Genomic DNA, 8534 nt, shown 5'->3' on the forward strand with positions numbered 1-8534 from the left:
GTATTATGCCCCTTTCTTTTTTTTTCTAACTCTCCAACTGAGTATCAGTCTAGTGGGTAGTTGTGTGAACATGATCAAATAACTTTAGCTTCAGTTTACTTCACTGTAAAATGGGAATAACCTTCCTTTCCTTGTCTATTTCACAGGGATGGAGAAGAAATAATATATGGGAAGCAACTCGTGAATTTTAAGCACCGTATGAATTATTCTTATTTAGTGGCAGAATCAGGACTAGAACTCATGTCTGCTGACTTTCAGTTGGGTATGCTTTCTATTTCATTGTCTTTCTTTTTCTTTTCCTTTCCCTTTGCCTGAGACCTGACCTTTCCTCTATTAATACATTATTAATGAAGAATCAGCAAAACAGATTAATGTGATTGTTAATCTAGTTTCTTACCTGGAATAGGACGAAAGAAAATACACTAACAATCCAGCAGGATGGATTCAGGTTAGACTATGCCTAACTTCATTATGAGGGAACATTCTAGAAATGTCTTCCTGTGGAAAATTTAGTTATAAATGAATAACCAGATATCTTTTGGGAGGGTTAAGAGTGCTCACATGAGCAAAGGGGCCATGGTCAACTGTTGATTCTCCCTCAGTACACTTGCCTCATCTCCCCCTTCCCCCTTTGTACTAGAGGAGTAGGAGGTCAGCAATTATACTTGGGAAGCTCAGAATGGATTCTTGAATGGGTCAACTGTACATGAATTGAACTAGCTGCCTTGGGGATATCTACTATGTCTTTCACATGGGATGATTGTGACATGCTTCTCTCCTGGGGAAAGAGGAAGCCTGGACTCTAGGTCTACTCCTGCATGGGTAAATGTCTTGGGATTCACTCCACCTCAAGCATCTCTTGTCCAGAAGTTTATTTCCCACTGTCTCTGCAACTGAATTTGCCCTAGGAGCTATTCTTATTTACACGTCTGTTTCAAGTGTAATTCTACCATGAGATAGACATATGACTTTTCAGTGTTCTCTTAGAGTCCTTCCTATGAGTCTATGTCTATGAGATAAGTAGTTAACTCCAATAAAAGAAATTCATTTCCCATCCAAAATTCAAGTAATTATTATCAGGCATTATTAAAATGCCAGGATGAATGCTGAATTCTATTAATTAACTGGATATTGTTGATGTAAACTGGCTGGAAATCCTATACAGGTAGCCAGAAAGCTTGGTTCATATTAGCATTTCTACAGATTTTTCATAATTTAAGTATTGGCACCAACTAAGTAGTTGAAACAGAAAGGTAAGTTATTTACCAAGTTCAATTCTCTGACAAAGCAACTAACAAAATCCTGGGCTCCCAGGCTTGAGGGAGGGTTTGTTTGGCTGCGCAGCTAATAGAGAGTGTGTGGTACCAGAGGAATGTGTCACAGTAATGCAGAGAGCTGTAATGATGTCAACTTGTTATTTACTTTCCAAATCTGAATGACTGAGCAAGGCGAAAGGAGAATCAATCAACCACAATGTGACCCTACAGGCGGAAAAAACACAGCACTCCCACCAGTAAGAGATTGGGGGAAGGGAAGCACATGTAACCAGGGCAATGTTGCATCATTTACTTGCATTGGTTTTGTATCGCACCCTTCTTTTTTCGATTGAATGTAATACCTCAGTATCAATCTGTACAAATCCAGGGGACAAATAAGGAAAGAAGGGCAGGTTCAAGGCAAAAGAACATCAACAAAACCTTTTGGGGGTCTTGAATTGCAACTGATACATAATAAAAATCCATTCTGCTGATTCACAATTATGGAGACTGTGTAAGTCTATCTTTTTGATGTGCTCTAATGATGGTGTAGAAACAATAGTCTTACATCATTCGTGATTTATAATAATAATATAGCATTTTAATTTTTCATGTTTACATTTTTGATAAGTGATCTGCCCCTTAAAAGAAACGATTTTTTTTCTTTTCTTGCAGACAAATATATCAAATAAGGTTATATTGTGGATTACTAAGTACAGTACTAGCCACTTATTACAAGGCTTACCATAATACCATCCCCCTTACTCCCCCCCCAAAAAACCTCAAAACAAAATTAGACCACTACCACCTTATTTAAAATATAGGAACCAGGCAAAAAACCAAATGTGTTTTGGAGTATTTGTTTAATTGGATTAAACTCACAAGGGCTAGGCGATTGCCCCATGCATGGAGGAGGGAGAGAGATCTATAGAATTGTACAGTTAGATCTGTGTAAAGTAAACCATGAGAAATAAAAATACTTTGCAAATGTCTGAAACCTGGATAAGATCATGCAAACAAATCTTGATGCCTGGAACGCCTTTACACCCTAGGAACAACAACAACAACAACCATAACAACAAAATCTTGCTCTCCCTAAGCTTACTTCCATGCATGTATGTATAAAATTCATCCACATATGTACACATCGTTGCTCATCCACTCGGGCTTATTTTGCAAAACTGCATACAACAAAGCTCATATGTATTTTTTCAGAGGGGGAGGGGTAGGTGTTTTCAAGCAGCCGAATTTTAGAAGGGAACAACCTAAATGCTGGTTACGTTAGGACAGTTGGGGAAAAAAAAATATATATATATATATATATATATATTTTGGCCTCCCCCCTAGGGTGGGGTGGTGGTGGTTGGCTGGGTTCTGGTCTAGTTGTGGCTTAAGTTTCTTTTTCTTTCTTTTCTTTCTTTCTTTTTTTGCAGGAGGGGGGAGGGGTTGCATTTTGGAGAGGGTGTGTGTGAGTGCAATAGGGGAAAAAAAAAGGTGGTTCCCCACCCCACCCCTTCTTTGCCTAGTTCAGGTCAGCGTGCTGGATTTTTTTTCCCCCTAGGAGGTCACTCGCTGACTGTCTCTGTCTCAGTCTCAGTGTGGATCTCTTGTCTCTTTTCTCTTTCCGAGGGGTAGCTGCTTCTGTTTCTGTCTCCTTCTCCACCCTCACCCTCTCCTCTCTGTCTCTCTCCCTCTCTCTCTCTTCCCCCACCCCCACCCCTCACCTCGTACACACACACACACACACACACACACACAGACACAAACAGACACACACAGACACACATCAAACACTAACTCTGCTAATGAATTAGTGAGCCGCAAGCAGCCAAGCAGCAGCACCTCCTGACCGCCATTCCGCACCCAAAAAAAAAAGAACCCAAAGCAAAAAAAAAAAAAACTTTCCATTTTCCTCTTCCCACTCTCTGGGACTTCCTTTGCATTTCGGTGTGTGCAGAGGGGGGAGGAGGAGGAGGAGGGGGGGGAGGGGGGAGAGTTGGGATTTACAGTCTCCTTTAACGCTTGCTGGGACCTTGGAAAAAAAGAAGAGTTACACCATGTACAGCAAGTGAAAGAAAAGTCTTGTGTGTTTCCAACAGAAGTTGAGGCTTTTCCCCCGCTGCTTCCAGGAGTGAAAAGCGTTGCCTTTAATACACTTGGAGTAAGGTGAGTTTGGAGGGCTGATTATTCATCATTTAGACCTTTTGGGGGGGGCAGAATGAGAGAGAGAAAGAGAGAGAAAGAGAAGAGAGAGAGGGAGAGACGGGGGAAGGGAGATGGAGTGTGTGTATATGTGTGTGTATTGCAATTTTCTGATCAACTGGCCCCTGCTTGCCATAACACCCCCCCCATGCAACAAACTTCCCTGGGTTCTTTTTTTTTTTTGGTGGTGGTTATTATTTATTTATTTTGCAAACTCCCCCCCCTTTTGGATTTATGGCTATGTTTCTCCTAGGATTCCCCACATTTTGCTCTTGAGTGTCTATAGTGTGTGTTATGTGGTTTTGTTGTCTTAAATCATCTGGACAAAGTGGCTGGCTTTCTTAAAGGGAAGGCTTATAATTGTGATTATTTTGTGATTGTTGGGTTAGGTTTGGAGACGGTGGTGAATTTTTTAAGGCTTGAACAATAACAAAATGTGGTGTCCCCTGAAGTGCTCCTAAGGCTTGTGGGTTTTTTATTTTTTTGGTTCCCCCCCTTCTTTTGTTTTGGGCTGGAGAAGAAAGATCAATAAGTTTGGAGGAGAGTTTTTGGAATAATCACTTGGCTTTCAGAGGCTGTATTTTTAATTGGGAAAACTGCTAAATGTAAGGTATTCACATTGCAGATGGTGTGGAATTTCCACCAGCCCAGGGGTGGGGGAGGGGAATCCCATTCATCTACAGTATTAGATACAGCAAGGATTGGAATTACACTCGAGAAAATTGATAAAAGTTGAACTCCAAATAGTTAAATAAGTTAGTGGGTGTGCATGTCTGTGTGTTTTTTTGAAGCACAATTTGCCATACTTGTCAAGTAACTTGAAAGCCACTCTCCTCCCCTCCCCCTTCAGCAAACTAGTGCGAACAGTGTTCAATGTTATGAAATAGATTGAGGGTGGCTTTTATTAAAGTGTGTGCAGGAGGTTGCCCACTTCGCAGGAAAACAAAATTGCAGACCTGTTGCTTAAGTTGTTAATGTGAAAAGATGCCTTGCTTGATCACCTGGATTCTGTGCCCCGCCAAAGAAATTGCCACCCCCTTCCTAAATGGTATACTTGCTAGAGAGAGACTTCTGTTATGAAAGCCCATGAGAGCACCTTAAGTCCCAACAACTCTTGGCTATTTTTTTCACTTTGCTACTTTTGTACTGTTTTAATCTGAGCAGTTGTTTTGATATTTGGTTTAATAGGGTTAGATTTCACATATAATTGGGGGCACTATTATAGAAGACTGCCAACCCCTGGACCTGTTTAATTGTATGTTATTGTAGTCTCAAAAGCATTATTGCTGTTAAAATATTAAAAGTTAGATTTCTAGGTATTTAATTTCAAGTCAATAACACTGTTTAGGGAAAAAAAGACAACCTCTGATCGCATCTGTAAAGTATTTTTGATTTCTACAAAGTTTTTTTCTCCTTATTATATGATTTTTTCTTTTCCTGGCAGGCACTAGTACTCACTTTTAACCTGAAAGGGGGAGGGGCATAGCTACAGCCTGGGAGGGGGAGGGAAAGAGAAACCTTTCTGTTCGGGCCATGTGTACTTACCTTCGGGAAAAAAAAAAAAAAGGCAAGGGCCCTTGAATATTTTTACCAAAAAGAGTGTGCAGCAATCTTAGAACAGATTATGAGATACTACATACAGTAAATATAATGTGAGCCAATGATGACTTTAATATGCTCATTATTTTTAGATACCTGAATTTATACATACAATGCATACTTAGGGGAAACTTGCAACTGGGTAACAAATGTAGGATAATAATCAAAAGAAAGAAATGAGTTCTCTATGGTCCCTGACTCTATTTCCTTGAATCTCATCACTTGCACACACTTTTAAACTTCACACACCTGTGGGACAAAAATGGTAAGTTTATCATGCTGTTCTGTTGTCCCACGTGTGGTTAGGCCTCAGGGGTGTCAGAGTTGCCCTTTGTGCCCCGAAGGTTCAAACAGGAAGAAATTTGCACAAAGCAAGTAGAGTATAAACTCATTTTGAAAGATCATCTGGGGAAGAAAATGGATTTAAAATATTTCAATAACATTGTTTAAATATTTTTGTCTGTTAATGAAAGTAATTATGATCTAGGTAGGAGGAAACTTTCTTCTTTCAGTCCAGGAGGTAGCAAATTGTGTCAAGGGGTAGTCATCCTAAACTGTGTGAACCTTTGTGAACTAAACCAGTCAACATATGTAGACTATTCAGGAAGCTTGTTCTGAGCACTGTACTAAGCTTCCTTTAGGGCTCTTCTTGCCCTCAGGGATCCTCCTCTAACCGACAAGCCTTAACACTTTTGTCATTCTTGCTTTTTTTACTCACCTCTTGGCGCGTCCTTAATTGTTCGCACCTCCTTGTAAAGGCTTGGGGAAGAGATGAAAGTCTAGAGTGGGTAATTTCATTTGTTGGCCCTCTACCTCCCAAAGTAACTTCCACCACTTAGAACTTCTTTTGAACTCTTCCAGTTTACTGTATAAGAAGTCACCGAGAAGAGTTGCCTACCTCATCACAATGCCCTCCCTCAAAACTCTTATCAGAACCCCAACAACATTTACATTCCACACAGAGTAGGAATGGGTATTGGACCCCACAGAACGCTGGCTACTTCTTAGCCATATGACAGTAGACTATATGTCTCTGAACTTAAATCTCATCATCCCCAAAGTGGGAATAAACTCTAATTGTCCTACCTATTTCATGAGATTACTGTTTGATTTGTGGCGATTTCGGTGTGGGTACACTTACTGCAAACCCTCCTCAGCTTGGTGTAGGTAGTTTTATAAATTACTAGCTCTGGGGACCAGCCTCTTCAAACTTAGCTAATTGCATCCTTAGCCATCAGGGCCCATTGCAACGGTTTCCTGGAAGCCAGGAGTTCCCAACTTGTAGGCAAAGGATTGCCTAGGCCTGAGTTGTTATGAGGGGTAAAGGAATCTACATGCTTATTGTCATTTATTATCAACCAATTCAATACCTACAATAATCAAACATATCTTCTCTAGCTGTATCTTACACATATAGGTGTTGCTATTTTTCAGATATATAGGCATCATTCTGATTAATAAAATAGAATTCATTTAAAAGCATTTCTGCAGTCATAGTATTTTTGTGATGTTCTCTCTAAATTTCCTTTTATTTATTTTTAATATATCATTACATCTATACTTGTCTGTATATAATGGCTTGTACGTGACCATTTCATTTTTTGTCGTTTTGTCTTCCACACCTAGAACATAGGAGGCACTTATATTTTGATGCTAAGTAGAGGTCATCCATCATAGACTTTACATCCATAATAGAAAATGTGGGTACATACACTACCAAAGCTTGTTCTCTGCCGGCATAGTCTTTGAGCACCCAGAGTCGCCCTCATATCTTGGTAGGCCTCTTCTTTATTAGTGTTTTCCTCGTCATTGGTGAGGAAAGTGGTTTGTAAACTGTAAAATACTATATAGATGAGTTATGGCCTGCACTTTATGATTTACTAAGTGTTTTCCTCACAGTGTGATAGTATCTCCATTTTAAATCTGTGGAAACTGAGGCTGAGAAGGGTTATACAATTTACTTAAGGTCATACAGTTGGTCCGGGTTTTCTTCTCCAAGTCTATCTAGTTGCAGAGTTACGATGATGCAGCCATTGCATTTTGTGTGTGTTGTTCCCTGTCCTATACAGATTTTGAAATAAGTTGCATGGCAATTTCTCCGTTTAGCTATGTAAGCAGTTCAACCAGAAATATAAACAGTAATTTTAGTTCTATATGTTAATGGGTATCTAATGTGGCACTTGTAAATCATTTTTGGTCTTTAGAAAGCCTTGGGAGGGTAGTACAGAGAGCATTGGAACTAGAATGGACTAGAAGACCAAAGGTTTGGTCATGTTCATACTACTAACCATGTAACTTTAACCAGGTAATTTTAATATTATATGTCTCAGTTTGCTAATCTGCAAAATTGGGCTAATAATAATCCTTTTTAGCCTTTTCAAAAACATTAAATGAGGTTATGTATGTGAAAATGACTGGAAAAATATTAAGTACTATCTAAAGTCATCTGTTCTGGTTCAGTTTTTATTATTCTGGGTCAAAGTTTTCCTCCTATTTTTTTTCTGGATTACTGAGAGCTGGTGTATGTATATATGTATATGTGTGTGTGTATGTGTGTGTGTGTGTGTGTATATATATATATATATATATATATGACTTTAATAAAACTTTTTTTGACTTGGGTGCAGAAATGTTAACCTTGGCATAGATTTTAATGCACAGCTCTCTCCCCATCTCTGGTCCAGTGGAAGTCTTCCACACTGCTAAGATTTATTACGATTTTTGTTGTTATTGTTAATGTCAGAACCTTTCCTTGTTAAAAAAAAAAAGGTGATTGATTCATAGTATAGTCAATAAACTGGGATCATCACAAAAATAAAAGCTCTCAGGGTAAACAAATTTTTGAAAATTTGCTACTATAAACACTTCATTGCTGGGTCTTTTGAATAGCTTATGACTTTTAAAAATAATTATATGGTATACATTTATTTTTGAAATGACGGGGAAAGATAAATTCATACTTCAGCTGACATATATACCCACTCCAAAGGTTCACTATTCTTTCTATTAACCTTTGGCAGCAAGTAGCCAGAAAACTGTTAAAGGCCAGGAATTTCCTCCTCCAGGGAGAAAGAGGATGGATCACTGTTGAGTGATAACTAAGCTTTGAGAAGTATTCTCAGGCCTTAACCAACACAAGAGATCTTGAGGTCATAACCGAAGATTCTATCCCAATTTCCTACTTGGAAAGAAAACAATTAAACTTCAGATTCTGGGCTGCCCTACTTTTCATGTTTTTCACTGGTGGTAAAATTCATGCTGTAGATGTGTTTTTACACACATGTTTGTGTAGCGTTGAAGCCTGGTGTTGAGTGATAATAAATGACTCTGTGCAATGTAAAGAAGGAACATCTCTGTTGTGGTTTTTTATTATCTTGGATTTGCCCTCTTTCCCTCTTTGAAAACTAAATGTACAATATGGACAGTAGGCTGTTTATCTTTCACCACCAAGTACATTTAAAAAAAAGTTTTAATCAG

The 8534-nt window shown here is 38.9% G+C and overlaps 1 protein-coding gene across 1 annotated transcript in view; it reads left to right on the forward strand.

The window, feature by feature from the left end:
* The first annotated feature begins 2965 nt into the window (after window positions 1-2965).
* The window catches only part of TBL1X (transducin beta like 1 X-linked), a 374495-nt gene continuing 368926 nt past the window's right edge, over window positions 2966-8534 (forward strand). The window contains exon 1 of the mRNA XM_027835315.1: window positions 2966-3422. The gene's annotated coding sequence lies outside the window, so the exon portion shown is untranslated. The remainder of the gene's footprint in view (window positions 3423-8534) is intronic.

This window comes from Vombatus ursinus, unplaced genomic scaffold (assembly GCF_900497805.2).
Source record: "Vombatus ursinus unplaced genomic scaffold, bare-nosed wombat genome assembly UNPS02014814.1, whole genome shotgun sequence".
NCBI classification, from domain to species: domain Eukaryota; kingdom Metazoa; phylum Chordata; class Mammalia; order Diprotodontia; family Vombatidae; genus Vombatus; species Vombatus ursinus.